The sequence below is a fragment of the Mauremys mutica genome, unplaced genomic scaffold (genome assembly GCF_020497125.1).
Source record: "Mauremys mutica isolate MM-2020 ecotype Southern unplaced genomic scaffold, ASM2049712v1 Super-Scaffold_100101, whole genome shotgun sequence".
Taxonomy (NCBI): Eukaryota; Metazoa; Chordata; order Testudines; family Geoemydidae; genus Mauremys; species Mauremys mutica.
Genome location: NW_025423268.1, coordinates 49004 through 63067, shown reverse-complemented (window position 1 = coordinate 63067; position 14064 = coordinate 49004). Strand labels below are relative to the sequence as shown.

The 14064-nt window shown below is 52.7% G+C and overlaps 2 non-coding genes across 2 annotated transcripts; one reads left to right on the top strand and one right to left on the bottom strand.

Moving 5' to 3' along the window:
- Positions 1-703: 703 nt before the first annotated feature.
- On the bottom strand, positions 704-777 carry TRNAT-AGU. The gene has a single exon. It is a non-coding gene; the product is annotated as a tRNA-Thr (tRNA).
- An 11103-nt stretch (positions 778-11880) lies between these two features.
- TRNAF-GAA lies at positions 11881-11953 on the top strand. The gene has a single exon. It is a non-coding gene; the product is annotated as a tRNA-Phe (tRNA).
- The last annotated feature ends 2111 nt before the right edge of the window (positions 11954-14064 follow it).

Here is a 14064-nt window from a genome sequence, read left to right as displayed (position 1 = left end):
GAGACCCTGCAGTGACCAGCCGTGGTAATACTGTGCTTAGTGCTCTGCCTTGTAGCTTCAACAACTGCACATGCAAGATGAGTTTCAGTGACCTTGACCTTGTTTCCATGTTTATCCAAAGCCTCCTTTTGACAGTTGTCAGCAAAAAGACCCGTTTCTTTTGCAAGCATTTGTATGGCTAGCCAGAGTCGAGCTTCTCCATTAACAAAAAAGATTGACCAAAAGGGGACAAGAGGAGGCACGTTCAGCAAGGCAGCACTGGATGCTGGATCCTGAATCTGCTCTTTATCCAGCAGCTCTCTTGGGAACCTCTGCCATGGTGCCACACTCTGGGACTTCTCCCCGAACTGCTCCATTTTTCATCAACAATAACATGAAAAGTGAAAGGACAGTAATTCTCCATTTCCTGCAAGCCCTGCAGAGAACCCTCTAGAAGGGGCTCTGTGCACAGATAGCCTCAGCGAATTGCATGGGTGCCCAACACAGGCTCTCCTGTCACAGCAAATTGCAGCCGGAACAACCTCCTTGCCAATGCCAATAGCCTTTTGATCAACTCCAGACTGAGGATTTGATTCTCTCCAACGCTCCGCTGGAAAGAAGTCTTTTCCTTCACAAGCAATTACTTGGATTGTCAAGGGAGGTCTCTTCTGTTTCCTAGAAGGACACAGGAAAATGTGAGCAAAGAGATGAACGCTATAGAACAAGGCACCACTGGGAGTTAAACCCAGGATCTCCTGTTTACTAGACAGGTGCTTTAGCCAGTTAAGCCATGGTGCCTTCCCCAAGAGTGCATTTGCAACCACTACACTTGATGGTCCAAGACTACACCTTCAAATTCCAAAGTACAGACATTCCCCATTTCCTTCAAGACTTGCAGACTTTTTGCTGTCTGGCTCTCTGTGCACAGAAAGCCACAGCTGAGTTGATAGAGGGCTTCTAACATGCACTTCTCCCACAAGCTGCCGTGATCAGATACTGATTAGTGCTCTGTGTTTCAGTCACAGCAGCTTCACCTCAACTTGAGTCATGGTAACCTTTCCATCAGCTCCAGACTTACCATTTAACACTTTCCAAGACTTAGCTGCAAGGAAGGGTCTCTGTGTCTTGAACAAGCTCTTACAAGGATTGTGCAGTGAGGTCTTTTCTTTTTATGAGAAGAAATAAAAGAAAGGAGCCTGACACAAAAGCCAGGTTCTGCAAGGAGGAACTGTCAGGTCAAGCCAGGATCTCCTGGTGAGTAGGAAAGTTCTTCAGCCAGCTCTGCCCAAAGATTGCTATCTAGAGGCCACTTCCCACAGAGACTGATTATGGTTACAGACCCATCCTGAAATTGGAGCAGGATATATTAAAGCTTATTCTCACAATAAAGTAACACAATTCAACCATGTCGGCACAGAGGACAAAGCACTCTGTCATTTCACAGTTATTGCTACTGATCTCACTGACAGACTTCCTTTTCTCAGGGCTGCGCCCAGCACTTTAGGGAGTTTTTCCTCTTCTCCCTTCCAGCTGTGGTTACGGGACTGCAGCAGCTTCCCAGGGCTGGCTTTGCTCTTTCACTTACATCCTTCTCTTCTTTGGCTGAAGTTGTGTTTGCCACCAGTTTAATCCATAGCTGAGACCTCAGGTACCAGCAGCTAGTTACAAAGGCACAATTCCCATTGTCATCAGTGGCAGGTTATCCTGGGCTGTCAGGGCTGCAGGATTTGGCTCATGGTCAGTCAAGGTGCTACAGCAGCTACATTCTTACGTGGTGAGTCCTGCACCCTATTACCAAACTGCTCTGCCATAGTCTGCAGGGGGCCTGACTTGCTGAGCATCTGGCAGAGGAGAGACCCTGGAGCAGAGAAGGAAAATGTCCTCAGCAGTCACAGCCGGCAGGCGCAGCAAAGGCTGAGTATCAGACACACTTTTTCACCAGGACAGTAAATGTGCACAACCCCCTGATATATTGTCAATTCACGCCCCCTCCCAAGGAAGCCCTATTCTGCTCTCTTACACTCTCATGGGAGGAGAGGGAAGATCCTCTCATGGGTAAATAACTGGTTACAAGGTAGGAATAAATGGTCAGTTTTCAAAATGGAGAGAGGTCAATAGTGGTGTCCCCCAGGGGGGCTGGGACAAGTGCTATTCAACATATTCATAAATGATCTGGAAAAAGTGGTAAACAGCGAGGTGGCTAAATTTGCAGATGATCCAAAACTACTCAGGAAAGTTAAGTCCAAAGCAGCCTGCGAAGAGTTGCAAAAAGAGCTCACAAAACTGGGTGAAAGGGCAACAAAATGACAGATTTGTTGATAAATGCAAAGTGATGCACATTGGAAAACATAATCCCAACTCTACATATAAAATGACGAGGCCAAAAATAGCTGTTGCCACTCAAGAGAGGGATCTTGGAGCCACTGTGGATAGTTCTCTTAAAACATCCACTCAGTGTGCAACGACGGGCAAAAAAGCAAAGAGAATCTTGGGAATCATTGAGAAAGGGATAGAGAATAAGACAGAAAATATCATATTGCTTATGGCCCCCCACATGCATTGGCGTCCCCTCAGGCAGGGGGCTTATAGGCCCTTCTGCCAGTTGGTGTTAGCAGCAGCAACGGCTGGGTTCAATATCTAGGGGAGGAGAGCAGCAGAGAGGGAGAAGAGAGAGTCCCGAGAGGGAAGCAATGAGAGCAGAGTGCAAACCAACCAGCTGAAAGTCTCACAGGAGTCCTGAAATAACAGTAGCTCCAGGTCCCATCAGGGCTGCCCGGGGGGTGGGGGGTAAGTGGGGCAATTTGCCCTGGGCCCCGGAGGGGCCCCCAGAAGAGTTTTTCGGGGCTCCTGGAGCGGGGTCCTTCACTAACTCTGGGGGCTCTGGAAAACTCTCGTGGGGCCTGGGCCTCCGGAGATTCTTCCGCTCCGGGTCTTCGGCGGCAATTCGGCGACGGGGAGTCCTTCATGAATGAAAGGTGACTTCATTGAAGTGTTGAAGGGCCTTAATGGAGAGAAAAGATTGGGTATTGAAGGGCTCTTTAATCTAGCAGAGAAAGGCATAACAAGACCCAGTGGCTGGAAGGTGAAAAGAGACAAATTCATATTACAACTAAGGCACAAATATTCAACAGCGAGGATGATTCACCACAGGAACAAGCTACCAAGGAGAGTGGTGGATCCTCCATCTCTTGATGTCATTCAATGAAGACTAGATGCCTTTCTGGGATGTGTTTGCTCCAAAAGTAGCTCTGGTGTCATACAGGAGGCCTGTGATATGCAGGGGGTCAGATTAGATGCTCTAATGGTCTCTTCTGGCCATAAAGTCAACTAATTTCTGAAAAACTGAGTGTAGCATTGGGAGCAGCGTCTGATGTTTTCCTGTCTAGCCGGCTTGCTTCCTAGAACGAACGCTCCTTGAGTGGGGTGATCCACAGGGAGTAGCTCAAACCTCCAAAGTGCCTGGGCAGGGGCAGGACATTAGCACAGCAAGGGAGGGGTGTGGCAGTGACATCACAAAGGCCTTTTGCAGGACCTCACACTAGTGGTCAAAGGTGGTGGGGAGGTGGTGACCTCACAGAGAGATGCTGACATCAGGCAGGCAGGACAGGGGCGAGAGGCCAGGGAAACCTCAGAGACCCCTGTGGCTTTGCTTCAGCACGTCTCCTTCTCCAGGTCTCTCTTTGAGGACTGAGAGAGTATTCGGGTTCATGGATGTGAGCGCCAGGAGGAACCTCTTTCGAGTTTTTTCCTTCCCTTTTAGTGATTTTACTAGAAAACAGCCATCTCTGTTTAGAAGGTAAGAGCCTCCTTGAGGTTTGAAACCTGTTCAGTCTGATGCATCCGGTGATAGTTGAATTCTAGGCATGGAAAACATGAGCTTAAGGAGGCAGAATTTTATTCCGCACCTGGGATTTTGTTCCATAGAATCACTGGGGACATTAGGGTTTGTCCTTTTTGTTTCATATTTTCCTCCATTCATCCCTCCCTCCTTTCTCTTTGTCTCTTGCTTCTTTTGTCCTTTCATCTGTTCCCCTCCCAACACCAGGAGGGGTGTGTGTGTGTGTGTGTGTTGCGGGGGAGTGCTCGGCAGTTCCCACTGTGGGAGGCCCACCCAAAAATGTGGGGCTGAAATAGTGCTCGGGCAGTGATCCCCACCAGTGACCTGGGCCATCCTTTGGGCTGTCTCTGGTGAGAATCCTCAGCCTCCCATCCTCAGTCTCTACCCTGATTGGCTGAGCAGGGGGTTATTGACAGGGAGGAGACTCAGGTCCTTGTTGTTCTCTTTGAAGACCAAGGAAATAAGTCATAACCAGTCATATGTTTGACAAATTTTGCTGCTTCGCTGCATTAATGGTCTCTGAGCAGTTCATGATTCTCTCTAACTTTGCAGTTCTCCTAAAATACTTGCTGAATAATTACTGTGCAGTGTTGTTGGTCTGGAGCTCATTTGAGAACATTTTACTCAAGTCATTCAGTGTCTGAAATTCAAGATCCGATGGTTACTTTCAAAATCAGGGCTCTTGGGTCCTATTCCCAACTCTGCCACTGGCTGGCTGTGTGACCTAAGACAAGCCAATTCTCCTTTCTCAGGCTGAGCTTCTCCCTCTTTCAAGTAGGGATAATAATGATCCACTCCTACCTACCTCACGATGGGTGGAGGATGGGGATCCACTGGAGAGTGTCACTAGGAGTAGAGCATAATATTAGGTGTCCTATCATGTTTACTCTGATCAGATTATGACATAATAGAATAGCTGAAATAGTCTATTTTATTTGTATTTTTTTATTTTGAAATTGTTAAGAGCAGCAACGACTTAGCTCAGACTGAAGCATCTTATCTAATGTTTGTGATCTAAGTGTCTCCTCTTTGTGTGTGACGAGACAATTTAAAACACTAACTAACAGGAGATGCTTTTGTTTTGCAACAAAATATTTTTGCAAAGAACTTTCATCCCACTTGTTTTGATTTCGAGAAACAAACTGGTTTAGTCTGAAGGGGATTTTCTGACAGAAATGGTTTCAATGAAATTTCCCCACCATCTCGATTCCTGGGCTCTATCCCTGCCTCTGGTTGGGTGGGTTGCTGTTTGTTAGAACAGGAGTCAGGACTGGTGGCTTCTCTTTCTGGCTCTGCCACCGCCTTGCTGTGTAGGCCCTTGGGTAGGTCACTTCTCTTCTCTGGACCTCAGGCTCCTCCCCATCTGTCCAATGGGAACAGGGACAATTCTCGAACTCTGGGCAGTCATGAGCCTGAGTGAGATAAGGGGTGTTAAAGGCCTCTGTGAAGGAGAAAGGGGAGTTTCACGGTGTTTAGCACCAAGGAATTCTAAAGTTTGCTCAGATGTCTAGTCTGTGGAAACAAGAAATGGTCGGGGCCAAACTTTTTAACCACATACTTTTTTAAAGCCCATTTAGGGATGTGAGTCCCTGTCTCTTAGGTACCTGGGGTTCTTTGCCAGCAGGAGAGAATAGGTTCCTGCCTCCATTACTGTGGCCTTAACAAACCAGGTGTTGTACCCCAGTTCTCATCTGAGATCCCTGAAAAAGTACATCTTCCCATCCATGAACAGGACAGGACCTATCTTTAAAAGGGGAACAAAGAGACGCCTGGGACTTACAGACTAGCTAGCCTCACTTCCACAGCTGGAGAGATACTGGAATAGATTCTCAGGCTGTGGCTACACTTGCACTTCAAAGCGCTGCCGCGGCAGCGCTTTGAAGCGCTAAGTGTAGTCAAAGCGCCAGCGCTGGGAGAGAGCTCTCCCAGCGCTGTCCGTACCCCACCTCCTTGTGGGGAATAACGGACAGCGCTGGTAGCCGCGTTTCCAGCGCTGGGGCTTTGATCACACTGGCGCTTTGCAGCGCCGCAATTTGCAGCGCTGGAGAGGGTGTTTTTTCACACCCTGCTCCAGCACTGCAAATTTGTAAGTGTAGCCAAGCCCTCTAACACTCAGTTTGTCAGCAGCACCTACAGGACACTTTGGTTCTTAGGACAAGTGAGCATGGATTTGTCAAGAACAAATCATTCCAAACCAATCCTCTTTCCTTCTTCGGCAGGGTTCTGGGCCTAGTGGAAGTGGGTGAACAGTAGATGGGATCTATCTCAGTGTTACTAAGGCTTTTGACACAGTCCCATAGGACATTCTCGCAAGCAAAGGAGGGAAATGCGGTCTAGACGCAATCAGTGTCATGTGGGTGCAGAGCTGGTTGAAAGCCCAGACTCCAAGAGCCCTTCTCCATTTCTGGCTGTCCAACGGAGAGGGTGAACCTAGTGGGTCCGGCAGGGATCAGTCCGGGGTCCGGTACTACACAATATTTTCATTACTGATTTGGGAAATGGAGTGGAGAGCATGCTTCTAAAATTTGCAAATGACACCAACCACTTTGGAGCACACGATCAGAATTGAAAACACCCTTAACAAATTGCAGAATTGGTCTTCTTGAGCCAAACTCCATGGCTGGGCCCCTCTCTCTAGACTGGGCTGAAGTGAAACCCCAGAGCCAAACCCTCCTCCTCCTGGGCAGTGCGCTCTGTGGAAGCCAGTAAATAATTAACCAGGTTTTGAAGAAATCTTAATGATCTTGAGTTAGGCTAACTGTGACCCTGGTGACGTGAGGAAGCAAGATAATGTAGGACAGAGTGAATTGTGTGAAAGTTATTACGACCTTGCAATATGCAGTCTTGCAGTCTAGTTTTTCTAGTGAGATAGCAGAAAAGCTTATGTATAAACAAAATGTATTTGTTGCTTTTTAGTGTCTCCATGATTGCTAGAAATTGTCTGTAAAAAAGGTATAAAGGCTTGATGTAATTGTTTACCAGTTGAGAGACCTGTCCAGGACCCTGTGTCCTATGGCACTCTCTCCCTCCATGGTAATTACTGGAGAAATAATAAAGTATTTAATTTTGCTGCACCCAAACAAAAAGCGAGAACTAAGTTTTTCTTCGACAGCTCTGACCTAGAATGGTCAGATGCTGCTTAGCGCTGTCAGAGCAGCTTTGGCTGGGGGATTCTCCCAGCACTTTCCACTAGCGGGAAAGTATTAAATCCCCAGCAATGGAACTCAGGAGTCCTGACTCCCCATCCCCTGGCCCAGTCACTCCAGCGCAGCACACTCCCTCTCAAAGGCAGGGGGAGCGGCCGTGAGGGCTGCTTGTAATTGCCAGCTGTGGGAGGGAGTGTGCAGCAGTGGTTAGCGAAGGGGCCTGGAGAGAAGGACTGCTGGGTCCCATCCATCCTTCTGACACTTGGTGTGACCCTGAGCCAGTCGCTTCCCCTCCCCAGGCCTGTTTCTCATCAGTGGGGTTGGGGTCGCAGTCCCGACAGCCCAGGGGGGTTGGGAGGCTCCAGGAAGGTGTGTAAAGTGCTGGGATTTCAGGATCCTGGAGGCGCTGTCACCCCCGCACTAGGGTGATGTTCTGCACCCCCTGCTGCTGGCCAAGTGTCTCCTTTCCCTGGCAATGAGACAGACTCTTGTTCTCCCAGCCAGCCGATCGCCCAGTGTCATCACCCTGCCTGCTGGCTGGGCAGGGTAACTCCTCAGGTTACCACCCCTGTCTCCAGCCTGCCTTGGGCTTGGAGAGTGAGGAGAAGGGCGAGGGATGACACTGAACATCCTCCATCCATCGCTCCGTCACCAGAGCAAGTGAGTGGCATTAGGGTTCCTTGGTGGCGTCCCCTGTCTGTCTGGGGGGAGGCAGAAAGAGGGGGAGAGAATCTCTCCCAAAGGAGATTGGATTTGCAAACAGCCCCCAGGAGCCCCTCACTCTCAGACCGGGGAGGGGCTTCTCCAGAGCTGTCTCCAGTGTGTTTGGCAAGGTCCCAGCAATGGGGCTCCCAGCCCTTCCCTTGTGGGAGACTGTTCCCCAGGCTGAGAGTCTCTGAGCTGGGCCAGACCCGGGGAGCTGCTGAGCATGGAAATCAGTGGGAAACGAGGGGGCCCTGGCCTTGCTATGCCGAGGGACTTTGACGTGGGGAATGGTTTCCCAGGAGACGTCCGGACTCCTGGGTTCTGTTCCTTCTCTAGTCTGGGCGGGAGGTTGGGGGGGAGGTGTGAGTGTGTCCTGGGCTGGCAGGAGGGAGCTGCTTGTCCAAAGTGACCGATGGTCTTTGTGACTGACCCCAGTGCTCGAAAAGGACGAGACTCCCCGGTTCTTGCAGCCCCAGGGATGAGGAGGGGGAACGTTGAGGGGGAGCAGATCATGCAATGAACTCCTGCCAGTGTGTATAGCCTGCACCCCCTGCACCCCTGTGGGGGGAGGAGGAGCTGCTCTGGCTGGGGCAGGGATGGGGAGGGACCAAACAGGCTGGTTAGTGAGAGGCTGCCTTGACCCCGGACTCACGCCTGCTCCCCGTTCGGTTCCAGGATGGCCGGGCTCCTGAGGAGGTTCAGGGAGAAGGCTCTGAAGGTGGCCCCAGAGCCTGAGGGGAGCAGCTGCCATCTTCCCCAGGAGCGGAGCGGCCCCTCCGTCCCCACTGGCGGGGAAGGAGCTCCCGGCCGGGCCAGGAGGTGGAAGTGCCCAGCCTTCTGGAAGAGGAAACCTGCTCCCGGCGCAGGCGCCGAGGTGGGAGAGGCACCGGCCAGGCCAAAATGGAGCTGGGCCGGGATGCGGCTGGGCAGGCAGGACCCAGCCCAGGAGCAGAACCGGGCAGGGTGGCTCCGGGGCTTGTTGTGTGGGCAGCAGCGGCCCCAGGAACCCAGCCCTGATTTCCAGCAGGAGGCATCGCCCTGCCCGGTCAGTGGGGACCTTCCAGCCTTCCCAGGGCAGGAGGTGAAGGATCCTCTCCCAGCCCCAGCAGCTCGGCCCGTTCCCCATGGGACAGCAGCAGCGCCTGGGACTCGGACAGCAGCGAGGCCGACGGACGCTTCTGCTTTGTTCCAGGTGAGGAGCCAGGCTGGGCTCGGAGGGGTGGGGAGGGGGCTGTGAATACCCCAGGCCCAGGCCCTCGAGCAGTGCTATGGGGGCCGGTCTCCAGCTCAGGTGTCTGGCCTGAGCCACTGAACCCCACTGACACTAGATGCTGCCACTTTAATCCTTGGTGCTCCATTGGGCGGGGGGTGGGAGGCACCTCCCAGGGAGTCCAGGACAGTGGGGGGGGGGGTCTCTTTGCTATGGGCTCCTGAAGGAGTTGGGGGCTGATGACACTGAGGCTACTTGAAATCAAATACATTTGAGATACAAGTACAGAGCCCATGTTCATAACTTCAGATACAAAAATGGTCCACACATACAGCCAGCGTCATTATAACCAGCCAATCATAACCTTGTCCTAGACACCTCACACGCCAACCTTTGCACAGTATTTGCTGCACATATATAACAGTGGTGGCAACAATGATCTCTACGGTCCCAGTTCATATTAATAACGTCACAGCAGGCTACAGAGAAGTGGGAGGGAGGCGTCTTCCAGCCGGCGTGTCTCCGTTTCTCCCTTGCCGCTTGGGCCGAGGTGGGAAGGGAGCGAAACGTGCCCGGCTGAAGGTTTTGCGCTCGGCCTTGAAGATTAAGCCCGACCCCCCGGCATGGCTAGGTCAGGGTTGTCCTGGGCTCTGTGGGGGGAGGGCTCGGCTGGGAGAAGGGGCAGACGAGGGGATTTTGTCTCTGATAGATAAGGGCTTTGTCAGCAGGAAGCTGTAGGTCACATGCTGGGGGTGACAGTGGGGTTTGATCTGGGGGTAGCAGCAGCAGGGGAGCAACGTGTGTGTGTGGGCGGGGGGGGGTTTCACTTGGTAAAAATGAACCTGCCAAGCCGCTCCCTCTGCTGGAGCAAAAGCCTCTCATTTATCTCCTCAACTCCCCTCCATGAAAATCTCCACCCCTCCCCTGGTGCTGAGAGACCCCCTCACTCCCATGGAGATTTATAATTGTTCTAACACTTCCCTGGCCTTGTCCAAATAGTTTTTCCAGAAAAATGATCAAGGACATTTCAAATGAGAAAAACAAACAAACCAGAGAAACCCCCACCACACCCAGTTTGGGTCTGAATTTTTCTACTGAAATTTGGAGACAATAAAACTCATCCCTCTGTTGGCCAGAAACCAAAGCTAGACCTCCCCCGCTGTAGCTGTGACTTCTGCCACCGAACTACCAATGCGCTGACTCCTCTTGTGAGACATTTCTCTGCACAATACTGCTGCTCGTCCAGTTACTGACTCCAGGAAACATTTTCCTTAGCCTGGCTCCGTGTGTCACTGGTTTCTCTAGCAAAGGCCAGTCCCTGGCCCTGTGGCCCAGACATCCTCATTCACATCAAGCTTCCAGTTGAGAATCATTTCCCCGTTCCTGCTCTGTGGGAGGGGAGACTTTTAAACGCACTCTCTGTGCGACTGCACATGGCTAAGCAAAGAGAACAACCCCCCAATCCCCCCTGTGCTTCGGGAGCCAGGTTTGCGGTGGGAATTCTGTGGTTCAGAAAACTTCACGCCTGGGCATTGTGATTCTTTACCAGTTTCTCTGGCATTGGGGCAGTTTTGTGCTCACAGCTGTGATGGCTGAGTGGTTAAGATGCTGGAGTTGAAATCCAATAGGATTCACCTGCACAGGTTTGAATCCTGCTCACAGCAAGGCCTGTGTTTTAGCCAGTCCCTCACCCGGGCAATACCTCTGTACAACCCCCTGAGACACTCTCAATTCTCTCCCCACCGCAAGTTCTGCTCCATTCATAGAGATCCCTGGGACACCCCCTCACACTGTGTCCCTGAGGGGTCAGACAAACTCTCAGCGCCTGAAGCCTCTGCCACTCACCTAGTGCCCCATAGATCAGCCATAGCCCTGGTTCTGCTCCTCTCTCTAGCGTGTGAAAGGAGCTGAGTCAGCGACTCCATGGGAGCTACGGGGCTGCAGAACCAACAGAGGAAAAAATAGGTGCTCAGCACCCACTGGCAGCCAGCTCCCTCCCCCCCCCCACTACAGGCCTTGCTGACAAGCTCCTCCTCTTCCCCTTCAGTGACTTCCACCTGCCAGTGATCAGCTGTTCAGTGGGATGCAGGAGGCGCTGGGCAGGGAGCAGGGCCGGCTCCAGACCCCAGGGCGCCAAGCGCTCGCTTGGGGCGGCATTTTGCCGGGAGGGCGGCAGGCGGCTCCGGTGGACCTTCCGCAGTCATGCCTGCGGGAGGTCCACCGGAGCTGCGGGACCGGCGACCGGCAGCGCGCCCCCTGCGGTGTGCCGCCGTGCTTGGGGCGGCCAAATTCCTAGAGCCGCCCCTGGTGGGGGAGGGGGAGGAGCAGGGACAAAAAGAGGTGGGAGAAGGAGAGGAATGGGGCAGGAAGGTGCAAGCTGGGAAGAGATGGGACAGGGGTGGGGGCTTGGGGGAAGGGGGGGAGTGGGGGCAGGGCCTGGGGAGGAAAGGGGGGATTTGTCCCTGACCCCAGACCCCTCTAGGGCCAGCCCTGAAGGGAAGCACCGACTATCACAGTGACAATACAACTGACCAGCGTTGTGGGGGAGGCTGAGGGAGATCCGCAGTCACCAGGTCTCTTCTCTCCCCCACGGTGAGCCAGACACTGCTCTCTCCTGGCTCTCACTCTAGCAGCTGGACGCCAAGGAGCCATTTCCCCACAGGAAGTGCATCAAGTGCTGCTGCCTCCCGAAATGACGCCCAGTGGGGGAAGCCAGGACAACAGGGTGGGGCGGCAAGTGGTGGCCAGACTCTCACTGCCAGGGTCTAGTCTTGCTCAGGGTCCAGCTCAACTTCCTCCCCGCGCCACTGGCCCCCAGTCCCCTTCCACCACCAGGTCAATCCGGGAACTCAGGCAGGAACGGGGCGAGGCAGCAAGTCAAGCTGAGCAAGGCAGGCAGCCTTGTCTTCATGGGCCGCTCACAATAACGTCCTTTTTGTGTGCAACTGCTGCAAAAACATCCCGGGCAGAGGAGCAACAGGCCGAAATACTACAATGCTGCTGCCAAAGTAGCTCAGTTGGGTGAGCGTTAAACTGAAGATCTAAAGGTCCCTGGTTCAATCCCAGGCTTTGGCAGGCCCTTTTATCCCTCTTTGTACAGGGGTGGCTTGTTTTCTGGGAGCACAGCTGTGCCTGCACCCAAGGTGAGTCCCTGAGCTGCAATAGGAAAAAAAAAACTGTGGGCTTCTGCCCCTAGTTGGCTGGCCTGACCCTTAACAATGAAGGATGGGAGCTGTCTCTCCTATGTGAGTTATTGGTGGACCCAATGTGGCAGGAACAGAGTGAGGCAGGGTGGCCCTCAGGAATGGTGCCAGATAGGGGTGCTGGGCAGTGACAGGCAGGAATAGGGGATGAAAACTCCTCTGTGCAGCTGAGTGAGGGCAGTGCCCTGGAAGGGGCATCTGTGAAAATGGGAAGGTGGCAGGGATTTGGGGGCCCAGGAGGAGATGCTAGGTGTTCATTGCCTTGGAGCAGCTGGACTTGGACATGGTGGGTGTTGAGGAAATGCACATTAACAACTCTAGGGTAGCTTGATGGGCAGAGGGTGATTGGTGGAAGGGCCCATCTCTCTGGTCCTCCAGGCCAGTGAAGAATGATGGGGTTGGAGTCTTGCTCTTCACATTCATGGTGCGAGTACAGAAGGGGCTGGAGCTCTGACCAGGGAGAGCATTACTGGTGGGCTTTGTGCTCCATGGCACTGGTTACGGCTATATTAGTGTGTATGGTCCCCAGTTAAGGCATGAAAGGAAAGTTCTATGAAGGAACTGGCTCCCTTCCTCTGGACCGCACTGTTTTTGGTGTCGGGGGGGATTTCAATTGGTGCAGCCGGCCTGAGGACTGCTGGTCCTGTTTTCCTGACCGTCAGAGGAAACTCTTTTATGGTGAGCACTACCTGGTGCAGGTCTGTAGCAAGGTTGGCTTAGAGGACGTGTTTCTCCACAGTGGAACCAGTGGAGGGCAGGCGGTAGCCTCCTATTCCTCTGACCTGAGCTCACACCAGCCGCAGAGGGGATACACCTTTCTGCGGGGACAGGCCAGGAGTTGCACTGACCGGATTTCCGTGAAGGAGAGCACGTCGACAGCCCAGTGCAGGGTGGTGCCTATGGACTGTTCGGATCACGCAGCTCTCACCGTGTGCTCAATGTGGGCAATTCCCTGATCCAGGGCAGAAGATATTGGAAGCTGAACATCCAGAGCTTGCAAGATAAAGGGGCAGGACAGCGAGGCCTGGCGGTGTTGGCAGAACGGGACAGCATCAGAGGGTTCAATGGCAACCAAGGGGATTGGTTGGAGTCAGTCAGGGAGGAGTTGGTGGCTTTGTTCCGGCAGTCGGGCAAACACCACAACATTAAAGAAACCAGTGGTTCCAAGTCCTGCAGCATTGCCTGTGGGATTTCCACAAGACCATCCAGGCAGGGGAGCCAGTCATGCTAGTCTGTGGGTGGCCTTCAGTGGGTGTCTTTAATGTTGTGGTGTTACCCTGGCCACCAGAACAAAGCCACCAACTCCTCCCACACCGACTCCCACCAATCCCCCTGGTTGCCATAGAACCCTTTGATGCTTTCCTGTTCTGCCAACACCGCCAGGCCTCGCCCCCCTGCCCCATTTATCTTGCAAGCTCTGGCTGTTCAGCTTCAATATCCTCTGCCCTGGGTCAGGGACAGGGGCGGCTCCAGGCACCAGCGCAGCAAGCTGCGGAGGGCGGCCTGCCGATCGCTGTGAGGGTGGCAGTCAGGCTGCCTGCAGGAGGTCCCCTGGTAATGCGGATTAGGTGGCATGCCTGTGGGAGCTCCGACAGTCCTGTGGCTTCAGCGGCAATTCGGTGGTGGTTACGCCGAAGGCACAGGATCGGCAGACCTCCCGCAGGCATGCTGCCGAATCCGCGTTACCAGAGTGTTGGTGCCATTAGGCATATTCCTAGATAATTCAGGAGGGTAGAAAACCACAGTATTAATGAAGTCTTTCTGTACTAGGCCTGAATTGAACCAAAGTTATTTTATGCTGGTCTAAGAGTCCCTTTATGTTAAACTCTAGTTGAATTCCCAAGTTAGAAGTGAGAATGGAATGTGTAACTGCTTCTTATCAGTACAACACGGACAGCAGGAGATAGTAAAAAGAGGCCCCTTTTATTACTTGTGTTTAGTTTATAAAGAGGGGAGACAAGATAATAAATTCCGAAGTGAACC